This window comes from Maniola hyperantus, chromosome 12, assembly GCF_902806685.2.
Source record: "Maniola hyperantus chromosome 12, iAphHyp1.2, whole genome shotgun sequence".
Taxonomy (NCBI): domain Eukaryota; kingdom Metazoa; phylum Arthropoda; class Insecta; order Lepidoptera; family Nymphalidae; genus Maniola; species Maniola hyperantus.
The window spans coordinates 4531969-4550826 of record NC_048547.1 but is presented as its reverse complement, the minus strand read 5'-3'; the positions used below and the strand labels follow the sequence as shown (position 1 = coordinate 4550826).

The 18858-nt window shown below is 37.6% G+C and overlaps 1 protein-coding gene across 3 annotated transcripts in view; it reads left to right on the top strand.

Moving 5' to 3' along the window:
- The first annotated feature begins 2366 nt into the window (after positions 1-2366).
- mamo (maternal gene required for meiosis) overlaps positions 2367-18858 on the top strand; it is a 68055-nt gene continuing 51563 nt past the window's right edge. Inside the window, exon 1 of one of the 3 annotated variants that reach the window (XM_034974022.2) lies at positions 2367-2709. The gene's annotated coding sequence lies outside the window, so the exon portion shown is untranslated. Of the gene's footprint in view, positions 2833-18858 lie in introns of all 3 variants that reach the window. The other 2 variants (XM_034974024.2, XM_034974023.2) reach the window with 2 other exon arrangements.

Sequence of the window (18858 nt, the reverse complement as noted above, 5' to 3'; positions counted from 1 at the left end):
TGTGGTTTGTAAGGTTGCCGTAAAAATAAGTAATTAAGAGTAACCGAGATAGTTCAACGGGTTCGTACGGGTTCAGTTTACAAAGCCGATAGACGTTGGGGTACCAAGGTGCTAGGATGGCGACCTCGCATCGGAAGGCGCAGCGTTGAAGACCTCCCACTAGGTGAACGCACAGCTCAAACAACTGGACGGATCGGGCTGAAAAGCATGCAGTTAGCTATTATGACGATATCTGCTTATGAAGGATTTTTGAAAATTCTACCCCATAAGTAAGTAAAATAGGAGTTTGATATTAGTGTAGTCCACGCGAACGCAGTCGCGGGCATAAGCTAGTCCAAAAAATAAATATATTATATACAATATTAACACTAACTGCCATATAACTAGTCTGGTATTTTATTTATAACCCAGACATTCTTTCAAATTACTGTATTATACAAACTGACGGTAACATGAAATACCTATGTATCTAATGAGGGCATCAGTTTCTAAAATCGATTAATTTCCCAGAATCTAAGTTACACAATCGCATTTCTAACAGTGGGCATTTTGTTTGTTATTAATTAAAACTTAAACAATTACCAATTACTTAACTTTTGTTTTATAACTCGCGGTAAAAGTCTAAAGATTAACTGTTAATAGCTTTTGCCCGCGACTTCGTTTGCTTGGTATATCACATGAAGAAGAAAAAACCGACCAAGTGCGAGTCGGACTCACGCACGAGGGGTTCCTTACCATTATTTATAAAAACGGCAGATGTTAACGTTTGTTGTATTGTCCCTTATACATATTTATTTTATTCTGTTTTTCTTCAAAAAAAAACGCTTGTGCTAACCTATGTTGCCGCTATAACAAAAAATACTAATATTTTTTGTTATAGCGGCAACATAAATAAGTACATCATTTGCGAAAATTTCAACTCCCTAACCCCCTGCCACAGGGCTATCTCATGAACCGTGATATGGTTCATGAGATAGCCTGGTGGCAGACGGTCAGACAGATGGACAGACAGACGGACGGGCAGCGGAGTCTTAGTAGTAGTTTTACCCTTTGGGTACGGAAACCTAAAAAGTTTTAACTTTTTCATAAATTTTATCGGATTAGTCGGAGGTATAAGGGCTGATTGCAATCAAAAAGGGTGGAAGCATGGGTGAAAGTTTAATCTTTTTCAGTTGCTATGAAAAGATTACGTAGTGAGTGGGTGGGGTGAAATATAGAAAACTATGACAAGCAGCAGAAAGCAATGTAGCTGATATGTAAGCAAAAACGTAAGACTCTGACGGTGTTTTCTGAATTTAGCTTTTCCCGGGATGTTAAAATTGGGGTTGTATCCCTAGTAAAGTACGTATATTCGATAAATTATCGATAATCAGTACCCTTATTATAAATGCGAAAGTGTGTTTGTTTGTTGGTTTGTCCTTCAATCACGTCGCAACGGTGCAACGGATTGACGTGATTTTTTTGCATGGGTAGGTATATAGTCAAATTAAATGGGTTTACAATCAAAGAGTTCGACGGGATTTTTAAAAATCCACGCGTACGAAGTCGCGGCATCAGCTAGTAATTAACTAATAAATTAGCTAATAAGAAGACGAAAGTATAGATACTTATCAGTAATTCGAGTCGATAATAATTTGGAGAACCTATCTTTCATAACACGATACTTAGGCTATACGAGTGTATATGGAGGTCTTTGAAAGTCGAAACTTTGAAAAAGTTCCTGGTTTAAGCGAAAGAAGTAGGTTAGGTAAATTAACACAAACATCAATTGAAAGTTCATAATAAAGATAGGTATACTTACTTAACAATTTTATTATGTAATTATAGATACCTACCCAGAAAAATTTAAATATAATAATGATTAGCTTAATATTACTTATTGCCGTACATTACAGGAAGATTATGTTTTAAAGAAAAAGTTATACTTACCTACTTAATTAAATCATTCTAATATTATAGCTTTGGAATTGGATTATAGCATATATGGTATACCTAATGCAATTAAATAATAATTTGTAGGTATTACACAATAATACTTAGTAAATATTATTGTATTAGAATGAAATTAATTTGGAATGGTAAGACGATAGATCATTGGAGTGCAGCAAGAAGGAAGCAAGTGGAGGTGGCGGCGGCCGGTGCGCTTGACCCGCGCGGGCGGCGGCCGGTGAGCGGCGAGCGGCGGCGGCCACGGCGACGACGACGACGCAAGGGCGCCGTGCGTCTTGCCGAAATTATTCGGGGCTCGCTGCACAATCGATTTTTCCCACCCGATGCGGAAAATTCTTCGGGGCGGAGCGGGTGATGCTCGGTGGTGGCGCGGGTGTGGGGCGCGGGGGCACGCGGTGGCGGCAGGGGGGCAGGCGGAGTGCAGCGGGGCGGTGCAACGCGCGCCGCCGACCCGGCCGACGGGCAGACAGTAGGACGGCGACGCCACTGTGAGTCGGTGACCACGGCGCGAAGAGCGCGCTCGCCGCACCGTGACATGTAGCGCGGCCGACGCGCCGCAGCCTCGCGACCACACGCCGGTGGCGGCGCGCCGATGCGCCTGCCGTCCGGCCCGACGCCCGCGCCGCTGAACCCCCTATCGCTATACCGAGCCTCGCGACCGGTGCCGCTTGCGCTAGCACACCACGAGCGAGCCCTTCTGCCCGTCTGTATCGACGACCGTCGTCGGATGGAACCCGGAGTGCGCCCATTCGCATCAAGGTTAGACGAATATTTGAATGTGAGTGTTTGTGCACCGCCCGCCGCCGACCGCGCGATCCTGAGCGCCTTAGCGCGACCTCGCACTTCAGCCGTACGCGCACTCCGCACACCGTTATTTTATAGGTATGTCCCAATTCACGCAGGGAAAACTCTAGTGACTCACCCCGCTCCCGATAAGCTGAGCTTACCTCACTTTTTTGCTACAATTCTGGATTAGTTTACTAAAAATAACTTAAAATAGTAGAGTAGTTTCACTAGAGTTAATCCCTCTACATTAGAAACTGGAAATTGAATGCATTGCTAACGAGTGAAAAATTCTTCACGAAAAGTTTTTCACGAAACAATTTTTCACGAACATTTAAAACAATACGACACACGCTTATTACCTATTACATACAATTGTATTTACATAATCTATTAAAGAATTACTAGGTAGGTACTTATTGAATAAATAATTATATGTTATACCTAGGTACACGTACGGTATAATTATTATGCACTAGGTAGCAGTGGCGTGCACAGGGTTTGAAGCCAGGGTAGGCATTAGTTAAGGGAACATGTTTACTGGCAGGTCATAATGTAAAATTTGCATTGAGCTATTACAACTGAGGTAAGCAGTGCATTTATGCCTCTATGACCTGCACGCCACTGCTAGGTAGCTAGGTAGTCATTTTCCTTCAATTCAAATCTACCTTAGTAGGTACATAGTACATACTACGTTTCGTATGTCGCATATATATCTAATACTTCTATGTACCTACTAATATTTTAAGAGGTAAAGTTTGTAAGTTTGTTTGTAGGAAGTGATCTTTGGAACTGAACCGATTTTGAAAATTCTTTCGCCAGTAGAAACCTAGTTACATTATTCCTGAGTGAGATAAATCATAATTTATTTTCAACAAATTAGAGATCCATACGAAAATTGTAATAAGCTACCCGTGCGAAGCAGGGGCGGATCACTAGTTTTTTATAAATTTATTGCAATGTTATTAGGTACCTACTTTTATTATGTACTTATTTAAAAAACCAAGCTAGTGGGCTTATGATACTAGGTAGTATGACCAATGTTTTGAGGCGAACGCGGATACAACGGAGTTACATAGTGCACTTTACATCGCCCGTAGGACACTGTGACTGCTACGCGGCTCCTGACAGAGTACAAACTTATAATACAAACTTAGTAGAGATATATGTATATTTTGCAGGAACGCGGTAGCTAATCTATTTACATTATACAAGTTTACTAGCGACCCGCCCCGGCGTAGCACGGGTGCAATGTAGCTATACTAATGTGGTGTCAGTGTATCTATTGTGGGCTCTTCTCAGACCTGGGCGCGTTTGGAATCCTCGTAGCTTTAGTTTTAAGTTTGCGTTATAATTATCACCACTATATCTGACAAAACTAAACACCATACCAGACCATCAATAAGAGTAATTTATTACCGATTTTGAATAAATCATTTGACTATGACTTTGACTTTGACTTTGACTCTATACTATTATATAAAGAGGTAATGTCGTTAAGTTTGTTTGTAGGGGGTAATCTCTGGAACCATTAAACTGATTTTGAAAATTCTTCCACCAGTAGAAAGCTACATTATTCCTGAGTGACATAGGCTATATTTATTTTTATTTCAAAAAATTAGAGATCCCTACGAACATTGTAATAAGCTCATCGTGCGAAACCGGAGCGGGTCGCTAGTTTTGTTATATTTTAAAAGAATGAGACAGCAATAATTATCGTCATATTTCAACAAACTAACACAAAACAATATTAAACTACTTATAGGTACAAATAAACCTTCCTCTTGAATCACTCAATCTATTGATGAAAACCGCAAGCAAATCCGTTGCGTAGGTAGTTTAAAAGATCTAAGCGTACAGAGGGACAGACGGCGGGAAGCGACTTTGTTGTATATAGGTAGGTACTATGTAGAGATGTAATATAAAAGGAGAAACTAAGTGACTCTCATGATATCAACATATAGATTTTTGAATGCAGATTTTCTTTCAAACGTAGTCTACGCCATAAAGAAAAGCTTTCGTAGACCCTTATTAAAATGATTTTCAGAAACTCCAACAGGGTGAACTCGGGGCGGGTAATAAATAGGTACATTGTTTCAATAATAATATGTTGGTAGGTATGTTAGGTATCACTAGCTTTAGCCCGCAATTTTGCGTGTAAATTTCTCAGTGCAAGTCAGTACGGGTTTAAAGCATTATGATTCAGAACATTTCATGAAACAGGTTTATCTGTATAGTAATATCATTATTATCATGTAATTGTAATATAATAGATAATTATAATGCCTATATATTATGTAACATATTCATATCTGTCTATAGAATAGGTACCTTCTTATTCTACAGAGCCCACCCGTGCGAAACCGGGACGGCTCTACGTCCCTTGATTATTTATTTGCTGCCAGTTATGGGATAAAACCAGAGACTATTTCTCCTCGGTGGATAAAACCTAACAGTAAGGTGGTAAAATAGGGGTTTGAAAATTGAGTAGTCCACGCGGACGAAGTCGCAGGCATAAGAGACTTTATTATGACCTTTAGTACAAAGTTATCTTCTTGCGTTTCTGGACTCTGAGTCAGTGTATGTTTGGTTATCGGTTTCTCTATAAAAATAGCGTGGAGGCGATATTCATAAATCATTTTAATTACGCGGATTAGCGTTTAATCTATTCATATTTTACATTGTCACAGTCTGTGTTGAAAAAAGTAGGTACCTACCTCGGTACTCGGTACATAATTATATCTTTCTGGTCAAAGAATATTTTCAATAGGCATAAGCCACTTAGGCAGGCACAAGGACACTTGTGTAATTTGGATGTTAGAAATTAGAAACTAGATGTTAGAAAGACAGCTTTTTTCGTAATAGTTATAGTATACTTAGCTGTAAGAATAGGTCACAGGTATATATTTCTTATTTACCCAATTGTTTTTGGCCTGTATGTATCTATATATATGTCCGTTCTTATGTCCGCTCGTAACTACTCAACGGCTCAACAGATTTTGATATAATTATGATACGTCACTGGTAGCTACAAAAAATTCTTGAAAAATCAAAATGGCGAATTTCATAGGCTTTAATGTGCGGGCTGAAAGAGATGCAGCGCAAACCGCAAAGCAAACGGGCTTTTTTTAATCATCAGTTAGGAATGTTAATCATAACTTATCCCTTTCCCCTCCAACTAAAAGTAAACTTGTGGTAGGAGCAGGTACGACAATAATGCAACGGATGGGGTTCCAACCTTTCGGATTTCCGTCCGCACCTTCCGTTGAGCTATTGAGGGTATAGTTTCAGCGCGATGTGCGCAGAGGCAGACAAACAAGAATTAACACATTTAAATACTGTGTGAAAACACATAGTAGGTATCTACTAGCTTATGCCCGCGACTTCGTCCGCGTGGACTACACAAATTTCGAACCCCTAATTTACCCCTTTTATTTTTTTAAACTTACAGACTTTCATACAAATTTCAAACCTCTTATTTTTCTACTTAGGGCCTAAATTTTTCAAAAACCATGATACACGTTTTCTATGTTTATAACAACACAATTTCACGATTCTAACTTCAAAACTGACAGACTATCATACAATTTTCAAACCCCTATTTTACCCCTTTAGGGGTTGAATTTTGAAAAATCCTTTCGTAGCGGATGCCTACGTCATAATATAGCTATCTGCATGACAAATTTCAGTCCATTCCGTCCAATAGTTTGAGCTGTGCTTTGATAGATCAGTCAGTCAGTCCTTTTATATATAGGTACGTCTTGGCGTCTGATATAGATTACCTAAGTCGAGGTAGGTACCAACTGGCTGAGCTTTCAATTGCCCAGATGGTGTAGTTGTATTGTTACATATTGTAACTTTTATGATTTGAAAAGAGCAACTGCTGAGTTTCTTACCGGCTCTTCTCAGTAGAATCTACATTTGGAACCGGTGGAAGAGTCACAGACGTAGAATAAGATACACTAATTAAAACAAATTTCGATTTGATTTGATAACACCTACCTTACTGTTTTGAGTTATCAAAAATTCGTGCGATAAAAATTTTCAAAATACATACCTATACAATGTAAGTACAGAAATCGTCTACTTACAGTTTTATTGTAAGACTAGCTTATGCTCGCGACTTCGTCCGCGTGGACTACACAAATTTCAAACCCCTTTTTCATCCCCTTAGGAGTTGAATTTTCAAAAATCCTTTCTTAGCGGATGCCTACGTCATAATAGCTATCTGCATGCCAAATTTCAGCCCGATCCGTCCAGTAGTTTGAGCTGTGCGTTGATAGATCAGTCAGTCAGTCAGTCAGTCAGTCACCTTTTCCTTTTATATATTTAGATATTGTATAAATTTAGTTCAGTGGGCCATATTGCATGTTTGCTCTACCTAGTTGTACTTTATAAATTGTAAGTAGTAACCTACCTACCTATTTGCGCAAAAAAATACTGTTGCAACCATGAGACATATTTACACAAATGGCAAATATTCTGTTGCAATTAATTACTTATATATAATTTTAATAAAATACATGGTTGGTTCAAAGCCAGACATATTTTTGCATAAACCTTGGTTGGATTTGTAATCTTGGATTATCCTTGCGATTTTTTTTGTATTAATAGTCTGTCGCTCGGCTTAGCCGACCAGGCGGAAATATTCTTTCAAAGTAATAAAGCGAATTTAAAAAAAAAGGTGCGAGTCAGGCTCGCGCAATGAGGGTTTCGTACTACAGTCGTATTTTTCGACATTTGGCACGATAATTCAGAAACTATGATACGATACGATACTATGAACGTAAAAATACATAAAAATATGTTTTAGAATGCACAGGTGAAGACCTTTCATAATAATATGATACCCTACTTGATATATCTACCTAGTTAATTCATGACCACAATTTTTTTTGTGTGATGTAACCACAAATTCACGGTTTTCAGATTTTTCCCCGAATTTCTGCTATAAGACCTACCTACCTGCCAAATAACATGATTTTAGGTCAACGAGAAGTACCCTGTAGGTTTCTTGACAGACAGACAGACAACAAAGTGATCCATAAGGGTTCCGTTTCCCTTTTGAGGTACGGAACCCTAAAAAGGCAGAAGAGTAGAAGCAACCCTAGGGCTAATTTTCTAAATGACACAAATCATGACTGGCGAACTTGTACACCACTCCCGGGTCCATCTTAATTCTTACAGTAATTTGCTACTCTAGTACGATATTATTATGACAACTCTATGAAGTTGGTACATAGTATAGTACTTACGTGCGGACTGCAGACTTCATAAAAACCCAGACAGTGAACTAAGTATGCCTAGAAGACTATGAGTTGCGTTGAAAATAGCCGTTGCATGTCTCAAAAACCTCATAATGATATGATTTTAAAATAACACGTGCCAATAATACGCTCGTGTTGAACCACAATAGTTTTTTTCTAAAAACATGTCTAAGACCTCATAATGATTTTAAGATAATATCTAAGTATCACTCGAGGGGGGTAAAGCATATATATATTTTCGACTTGCACTTCATATTCACCTCGCTCGTGTTAAATTTATAAAAATCCGTACCCCCGACCCCAGTACATTTTAGATAAAACCTACTCGTGAAATCTAAAATTCTCAGAAACTTGGTTTGAGCTGAGTAGGATTTAGAGAAAACCTACATGTGAAATCTCAAACCCTCAGAAACTTTGTTTGAGCTGAGTAGGATTTAGAGAAAACCTACATTTGAAATCTCAAATTCTCAGAAACTTGGTTTGAGCTGACTTGGATTTAGAGAAAAACTGCATGTGAAATCTCAAATTCTTAGAAACTAGATTTGAGCTGAGTAGCATTTAGCAAAACCTACATGTGAAATCCCAAATTCTTAGAAACTTGGTTTGAGCTGAATAGGTTTTAGAGGAAACTTACATGTGAAATCTCAAACCCTCAGAAACTTTGTTTGAGCTGAGTAGGATTTAGAGAAAACCTACATTTGAAATCTCAAATTCTCAGAAACTTGGTTTGAGCTGACTAGGATTTAGAGAAAAACTGCATGTGAAATCTCAAATTCTTAGAAACTAGATTTGAGCTGAGTAGCATTTAGCAAAACCTACATGTGAAATCCCAAATTCTTAGAAACTTGGTTTGAGCTGAATAGGTTTTAGAGGAAACTTACATGTGAAATCTCAAATTCTTACAAACTCGGTTTGAGTTGGGTAGGTTTTAGAGTAAACCTAGGTACAAGTGAAATGAAATCTAAAATTCTTAGAAACTTGGTTTGAACTGAGTAGGTTCTTACATGTGAAATCTCAAATTCTTAGAAACTTGGTTTGAGCTTCACATTGATAATTTAATAAATCAGTGTGTTTTTCTTCATATATAAGTATATATATTTATATGTTTTATTTCTTTTAATTTGTTTTAATGGAAATTCGAAACTGGGTCAGCAAAAGGCAGTTTCATAAAGATAACTTCTCAAATTGAACTCGCGTAGTGCATCGTGCCCCAATGACACATTAAAACTGTCCGAAGTAGGTCGAGACCTGTTCAGCGACAATACTATGTCATTAATATTTATTTTATTCGTTTATTATTATTTTTTACTAGATGACGCCCCTGACATCGTCCGCGTGGATTTAGGTTTTTTATAATCCCATGGGAACTCTTTTATTTTCCGGGATAAAAAGTAGTCTATGTCTTCAACAGGTCTTCAACTATACCTTTGAAAAAATCACGTCAGTCCGTTGCTCCGTCAGTCCGTTGCTCCGACGAGGCTCTACAAAGCTGAAATATCGATCTAAAGGCCGATGTACGTTACTTTCGTCCGCGTACTGTATTTCACGATTTTTGAAAATTCTACTACTAAGGGCGTTAAATAGGGGATGAAAGTTCGTATGAAAGTCCGTCATTTTTCAAGTTATTTGCATGAAAATTTGTATTTGAGTTTTCGGTCTCAAATGAAGAAATACGTATTTTAGGATTTTTGGAAATTCAACCCCCATCTCGATTTTCTAAATTCGCCCGAGCGAAGCCGGGGCGGGTCAGCAAATTTATTGTAAATTCAATCGTTATTATAATAATATCCTTTAATTTAAATATATAGAAAACTTGTTACGACAAACTTTTGCTCTGAAAGTCTAACATTTCATCGGTGCAGTGTAAGTAACACATAACACAGTCAAATTAAAATACGAGATACAATACGTAGATATTAGATCGAATTATTTTCTTAAACTATTTGTTTTCAAAACCTCATTATTCTGAAATGTAACTAACTAATCTGCGGACTAAACAAACTATAATATACCTTTTTTTCTGGAAAACAATTTTTTTCTTGTTGGACATTTCTATTGCGTCATATTTAAAAGCTTTTCCGAAATAGGTCGAGTTTGTACGCGGCGAAAATAATGCATTTGCATAGGACAAGTAAAATAAAATCTATGTTGTAAAGTTTGAGGATCACATTCTTACTTTTTAGCTACAGCTTAAATATGATTGTAACCACTTGTCATCAAAAGTAATGTTTTTTTTTTACTTAATTTAAATTTAGTAGTTTCTCCCAAATACCTACTTTTGGCTTTTCACACATCAAAATTTGCATGCACATTAACGATACAAAATTCTTGCAATTAACAACTTCTAGGAGCCACCTAGGACACGTCACGGTTGCGCTAGCTGTCGCGTCGCTTTGTGTGTGTTACAGACTTTATGGTCTGTAGGTATGTTGTAGGTAGAAGATAAGGGCATTATTTTAATTGCGCTGATTATAAGTATTTCGTGTTGACCTACCACACTAACAATCGAATGTTGATTAATACTCGCGATAATTATCATGGAATTGCATCCCAATGAATAAGAAACGAGAAAGTATTTTTCTTTTGTTTCTATAAATAATAAATAGTTATAATTACCTGATGATGTGGTACAGTACACGGCAGGAAATATTGTACATCGACCTTTGGAAAGAGATAGCGGTTTCGTAGAGCGTTGTCTCTGTCGTTAAATAGGTATAAATGACAGAGACAACGCTCTACCGAAGCCGAAAGCCAAAATCCCTTTATAACAAATCCGAAACAAAGCCGAAATCGCTTATAATAATATGACGCGCATTGCTGCTATCAGCGCCAATATGGTGCTAATCAAATTGCTTCAAAAACATTGCACTTTAGTCGAGTATTTTGGATAATTTTTCTGTAGCATCACAACGCAAGAGAATGCAAATTTTAAGTAGTTAACGTTACTGATAGCAGTTTTCAAGGTTATCAGTTGTAATAAATAGCCTATCAGATAGCGTTTGTGCGAAAGAGAGATAATGCAATTTTGGTTAGCGATCTACCTCTACAAAGGTCACAAGGTTTACATTTTTTGTTTAAGTAACGTCATCATTTTTGTATTGTAGGTATAAGCTATGCCTTCCGCTTCCGCCGCCTGTTTGTTTGTAAGTATATACTGCCATACCCCTTTCAGGTTAGTACGCTTCCATCTTAGACTGCATCATCACTTACCACCGGATGAAATTGCGGTAACTTGTATCTGAAAAAAAAGTAGGTTACGTAAATACTAATTTCAAAAAGCGCTAAATGAACTTTATCAAAGCTTTGACCACAATACCGGAATGGGTCATCGATAAAACAGAAATAGGTATACCTAGGTACTATACGTATGTACCTACATATAAAAATTAAAAATACCTATTTGTCCTGACTAACTGACTGACTGATTGATTTATCAACGCACAGCCTAGAAACTTGTGACTGTAGTTTCCTTTTATTACGTAGGCATACACTAAAAAGGACAATTATTGTAAATTTAACTTTATGTCATAGTTCAAGTTATAGGTATTCCTGAAAATTAGTATTGGGGCTTTTGGTTAAAATAAAGAAATACGTGATTCACAATTTTTGGAAAACTCCCACGGTATATTAATTAAAATCAAACTTTGTATAAAAGTCTATAATTTTTCAATAAAACCTATCATATAAAAGGGCTTTCTTTACCTGTACCTACATTCTAAAACAAATTTTTATCTATTTTTATGTTTGATACTTTTATTTATCATGCAAAATGTCGAAAAAATACGACTGTAGTACGGAACCCTCGTTGCGCGAATCTGACTCGCACTTTTTGAAAATTATATCACTTCACCGATTTTCTAAATTTTCCACTCGAGCGAATCGGGGCGGGTCAGCTATAGTCCTAACTCATAGCATACAGCCTAAAAATACAAACACGACCCATAACCGGAACCTTGTCCAAAACGTACAGTCAAGCATTCCGCGGGGTGATTACGTAAAACGTTGCAGTAGCGACAGCAACGCGACAGCAGTAGCAATGCGACAGTTCATTTGCTGTCTCTATTCTTCTTATTTTGCTTTGTGGCTATTGCTATCTCTCTCTAGCCGGACATTTTACAGCAATAATCGCGAGATTTACTGTCGCAAGCCTGTCGCGAGATACGTAATCACCCCGCGCCGCGCCGCGCCGCCGGTGCGGTCTCCCTCGATCTCCCTATACGTCATGAGTCATGACCAAAAGTAGCTGCCTTAGCAAAATCCCTCATCTATGCAAAATCTTAATTGATACAAAATTGCCTTTGTAGAATGTAGACACATAATTTAGTACCTGCCTACCTTACTTAAAATATAATTTTATTTATTCAAATGTAATAATTAGGTTGGCATCGGTCTAGGTTTATAAAAACCGGTTTTAGCGAGGCCTTTTTATTTATAACTAGTAACATTACCGACCTATTATAGCATCTGTTTTGAACTTCAACGTTTCTAATTGGAAATTTTTTGCTGATTGAAAAAAATATACTTAGTAGTTAGTGCCCATTTTGATTATCCGTATTCACTGATCGTAAACAGATGCAGGCGTTATGAAGAATGCCGCCTTATTACAGTAGGTTGCATTTTTAATAAGCAAAATTTTCCACATTTTTATAATTAAGTGTGGGAGATTTTTCAATGAGGAAGTTTCAGGGCAACTTTCGATAACATTTTCATAGATGGCGCTAAATAACGCCACCACTAAATATGAAAAATAATACCTATATCTATAATATGATCTATGCTTTAATGTTTAGGTCGTGTCAATCAATGACATAGATGAAGAGTAAGAGCTAGCGTGCACTGCAATTTTCCTTACAATTGTTCCCCACAAAATGTGTGAACTATAATAGAAGTAGGTAATTAATTAATTTCGCATCCGATTTAATTTAAAAAAATTAAAACATACGCCTCCGCTTCGCTCCAATGGACAGATACCCTTATGCTTGTAATAGTAATATTGACTTTTTTGTCGGTTTAACGTGCCTCGCTACATCAATAGCTTTATGCTATTGCGTTCGCATAGTGTATTCATAACCGACGTTTGTTTACTTAGCGCCTATCCTGTCCCACGACATTGATTAAATAATTTAGTATTAGTAGGCTTACTATAGGTGATGTCCGGGACTTCTTTCTTTCTTCCTGGGTTTCTTTTCCGCAGTTAGACAATGAGCTGTCCGTTGTACGTGTGCCAGTGACTTAGGGTGAGATCCTATAGAGCGCAATCTGACTTAGCTTAGACTTAAGACAGAGTTAAAACGAGACAAAGCTATATCTCTAACATAAATCTGTCTCGTTTTAGGCAAAGTCAAAATGCGCTCTATAGGTAGGTACATAGATCTCAACAACCTCAGTCCGGGTGGATTTAAGTTTTTACAAAACAACGAAAATTGCTGAATTTGGCGAATTTCCCACAAGATATTAAATCAGTAAATGGATTTTTTGGTAGGACTAGCTTATCCTCGCGACTTCGTCCGCGTGGATTACTCAAATTTCAAACCCCTATTTCACCCCTTTAGGATTTGAATTTTCAAAAATCCTTTCTTAGCGGATGCCTCCGTCATAATAGCTATCTGCATGCCAAATTTCAGCCCGATCCGTCCATTATTTTGAGCTGTGCGTTGATAGATCAGTCAGTCAGTCACCTTTTCGTTTTATACATATATTTAGATTTGGTAAGTATTAATGGGATAGTAGGATACATAGATAGGGAAGTAAGGAAGAAGAAGAAGTACAAATTACATAGTCCAGAGATGAGTCAGCGGACCTCACGAATATAATATAATATCCTCGCAGAACCCCAGTGGTCCGTAGACCACAGGCTAGGAAACGCTGAGCTAGATCCTCAGGTCGCCAATCCAGGTTAAAACGTATATTATTTAAATCTAGATATTTTGGACGCCAAATTCAACGTAGGTACCTACCTATGCAATTCAAATTTCTCACGTTCAAGCTGCGATCTATTCGTAAACGCGTGCGTAGCATTGGCGCGAAATCCATCCGCGTATATTTCGGGCATAGCAACTGCAATCGAAAAATCAACCGCCGTCGGCGACGGCCACGCACTCATGCGCACTCCCCAACACATGCGCAATACACAATAGTTACCTAGGTTATATAACGCACACACGTGCATGCTAGTCGCGAACATTTATGTCCGGACGCATACTTTGCCCTTGAGCGCTGCATTATACCTGCTAGGTATCAATATAGATAACAATTAGCGCATTGATAAAAAATTTGATAAACAGTCTAGATACCTACCTCTTCGCAGATTTGACCGCTAAATAGAATATTAAGAGGACGTCTCACGTCACCAATTTTCCAATCATCTTCCGAGGCTCTAGTATTAATTTTTAAGTTGAGCCAAGCGCGAGATGTCAAATCACGAGGTGTGATCATCTATAGGCATACGACGACCTCCCTGGCTCGAATTTTTTAATTTCTAAATTTTCTCTTTTCGGGTCTGGTGGGAGGCTTCGACCGTGGTTAGTTGCCACCCTACCAGCAAAAGACGTGCCGCCAAGCGATTTAGTGTACCGGTAGGTACGATGCTGTATAGAAACCAAAGCGGGTAGGTTATGGGTTTAATAAAAACTGCCATACCTACCCCTTCTAGGTTGGCCTGCTTCCATCTTAGACTGCATCATCGGCAGTTAGCCCTTGACTGCAATCTCATCTGGTGGTAACCAGATGAGATTGCAGTCAAGGGCTAACGTGTTTATATAAATAAAAAATAAGTAGGTAGGTAAGATACAAAATTATAATGAATGACAGAATTACGCTAAAAATATGAGTTTGTTGCTAGGTTACTTGAAAAGTTACTAGGTTCTCAGCATTGGCGTTGAATCCTTTGAGGAAATACCTATCTATTATACCTACTAGATTAGACGCCAAGACTTGGATGTTTGCAACAATAGTAACTATATATATAAACTCATAACTGTTATGAGTTATGGTTTACTGTTCCTAAACTCACTTACCAAACCGAGCGCTTGAGGTCTTAGTCAAAACCTAATACATAAATAATATAAACCTATAGTAAAGTTTATTTGTGTCGTCCATGTGGACGAAATCGCAGGCATAATCTAGTCTAAATATATGAAAGGAAAAGTTGACTGACTGACTGATCTATCAACGCACAGCTCAAACTACTAGGCGGATCGGGCTGAAATTTGGCATGCAGGTAGCTATTATGACATAGACATCCGCTAAGAAAGGATTTTTGAAAATTCAACCCCAAAGGGGGGGAAATAGGGGTTTGAAATTTGTGTAGTCCATCATCATCATCATCATGATCAACCCATCGCCGGCTCACTACAGAGCACGGGTCTCCTCTCAGAGTGAGAAGGGTTTTGGCCATAGTCTACCACGCTGGCCAAGTGCGGATTGGCAGACTTCACACACCTTTGAGAACATTATGAAGAACTCTCAGGCATGGGGGTTTCCTCACGATGTTTTCCTTCAACGTTAGAGCAAGTGAAAATGAAAAATGAAAATGAAAATGAAAATGAAAATCTTTTTTATTCGTATAAACTTTTACAAGTGCTTACGAATAGTCGGATGCATCTACCATTTTAATATGATATTTTAATTACTTAAAAACGCACATTACTTACTCCGAAAAGTTAGAGGTGCGTGCCCGGGATAGAACCCCCGACCTCCGATTGGAAGGCGGACGTCCTAACCTAGGCTACCACAGCTTCAACCACTAGGCTACCACAGCTTCTTGTGTAGTCCACTTTGACGATATCGCGAGCATAATCTAGTACTTAATAATCTGCCATTTTGTAATGAATCATCGTGACTCGCGACTTGGCAAATCCGTACTTTGATAGATTAACATAACTCAGGTATATCACAGGTTTAAGGTTATGACTGTGCCGACTGCCGACCCATCCACCGCGAAATTTTTTTAACCGATTTCAACTAAAGGAGGTTATGCATTCGATCCGCATCTATGTATGTTCGCGATTACTTTCCTTTTCTATCTCAAAACTTATTTTGATTTGTATGATAACAATCTGAAAATATTATAATCTCATAATTACTTAGACTTTAGTTTTTTTTTTACGGAAATCCAAGTTAATATTATGAATGCGACAAATGTATGTCTATCTGTCTGTGTTACTGTCTGACCTTTTTGCGGTCCATCCGTGAAACTGATTTTGACGAAATTTGGTAGAGATGACTTGCATTCCGGAGACGGATAATACGTTTTATCCCGGAAAATTTCCACGGGATTTTTAAAAAACCCAAATCCAAGCGGACGAAGCCTCGGCATCCTCTAGTAATATATGAAAAAAGCTGACTGACTGATTGACTGACTGATCTATCAACGCACGTATCAACGTTGAAATTTGTGTAGTCCACGCGGACCAAGTCGCGGGTATAAGCTAGTAAAATACATAACGGTAAAAAATATTAGTTTGGAAATTACGAGCCTCAAGAGACCCATATTTTAACGCTAAATTTATCGTATGGGCGCAGGTAAATAAATGTCACTGGAAATATGAAAAAACAAAAATAATTTAACAATAGGCATAGTTTATATTTTATACCTAAGGTTGAAATAACTTATTTTGCATACTTAGTAGTTTTTAAAGTAACCAAAGCGCTCTCCCAGCGCAAAAACAAACTCGCTAACTACTCGCTCTAACAGTGTCACAATAGGGCTCGTGGCTATTTCTAAAGGTATTTACTCTGAGGCCAATAGGCTTCTTAAAATTTAAAAGTAGAATCAGTACCCTTATCATAAATGCAAAAGTGTGTTTGTTTGTTGGTTTATTGGTTTGTTGGTTTGTCCTTAAATCACATCGCAACGGTGCTACGGATTGACGTGATTTTTCGCATGGGTAGACTATAGGTATACATAAAGACGGAGAGTGACACAGCCTACTTTTTATCCCGGAAAATCAAAGAGTTCCCCCGGGATTTTAAAAAAAATCTTATTCCACGTGGATGAAGTCGGGGGCATCAGCTAGTATGTGTATATAAGCGCGGATTGCAACTTTTTCTATTATTAAAAAAGATTCGCCCTTTTCGTTATGATGTGAACACCTTTCTACTAAAATATTTTCTAGACATTTTCGCAATTTTATTTCAAAACCGTCGGTCGAATGTTCTTCCTTTATGTAGTTTTTATGTAGTTATTCAAATTAGTTTATAGCCGTCTGTGTAACCGTCTGGTTTGGACTTTTGGAGGTCGAGTCATTTTAATTGCGTGCGTAGAAATACAAATTTTTGCAGTAAATACCTACATATTATTATGATAATATAGGTACCTATAATAATGAAACTTTTCCATAGCAGCTTTACTTATCCATATCCATACATACTAATATTATAAATGCGAAAGCGTGTCTGTCCGTTTGACTGCTAGATTTTCACGGCCCAACAGAAAAACCGATTTTGATGAAATTTGGTACAGAGTTAGCTTATACCCCGGGGTACATAGGCTACTTTTTATCCCGGAAAATCAAAGAATTTCCCACGGGATTTTCAAAAAATCCTAAATCCACGTGGATGAAGTCGCGGGCATCTTCTAGTAGGTATTATAAAACGTTGATGTTATTAATCATCTGACTGTTACCTTTTCACGGCTCTACCGTTGAGCCCATCTTGACAAAAAAAGACAATGAGTCAATATACAGTAGTAGCAATAGAAATACATATTTTGTGTATATGAAATACAAATATCAACTCTGACAATTACAATTTAAACAGACAGGCGTACGGACAGACGGATGGACAGCGGACGCTCTGTAATAGGGTCCCGTTGGCACCCTTAGGGTACGGAACACTAAAAATTGTATACCATGTTGTAGTTTAACTTGGAAAAAACATCTATTATTTTTACTAATAATAACAATAATTAGGTAGTAGTAATTCTAGAAATGTCCATTTTAATACAGAAAAATAAATAAGCGTAATAATCATATTATCTAAGTAAGTTTTCTTTCGACAGATCGCAAGGCTGCGAGAAAAGTATGTAGAAACTTTTTTTTTTTTAAGAATTGATATTTTAATTGTTTTTTTTGTCGTAAAGAACTTACTGACACCAGTACTTTACTACCATTACAATCTAGCCTATGAGAGAGGCTTATAAGCAATATTATATTAACCTAAACTTATAAACGTACTTATACCTAAGAATCGGTCCATTGACTTAGCTTAGTTTAAGTTAATAGCTTAGTTTATAGTACCTTATTTGAAGACACTTTGTTCTTGTGTTCTTTAATTTTTTTGTGAGAAGTAACGATTGTATCTAAGGGTGTAAGCTCGTTGATGTCTATTGAAGGGCCTTTCTCTCTAAGACTAAGAAATGCTTCGAATGCAGACTTAAAGGAATGAAGGCTGTATAATATAATATTGATATACTTTATTTTTTTATTTTTTATTTAAAACTAACATACATACTGTACCCGAAGTAGTGCTGAAGTAGTGTAGAAGAAGCGCTGGCTGTAGAAGTGTAGACAAACTTGAGCTTTAAAACAAGGCTTTTAAGATCCAGTTTACTGTAACGCAGAAGTATTTCGACTCTCGAATTTGGTTTGGTTTGGTGAGACGTAAAATCTTATACTACGGGTACAGACTAGAGGTGTCAAATACAGGTTCATGTGTGTATCACAATATTATCACGTGTTACAGACAAATATTTAATAATTATTAACGTTACATTATTTTGTTACAAAAAAAAATTGCTTGAACCGTGAGGCGCAAGCAGAAAAATGGGTGCAAGCGATTTTCAACCTTATTGACATAGTCAGAAAACAGCATTTTAGCAATCTATGAATTATACTGAGCAAGAATATGACAAAAAACA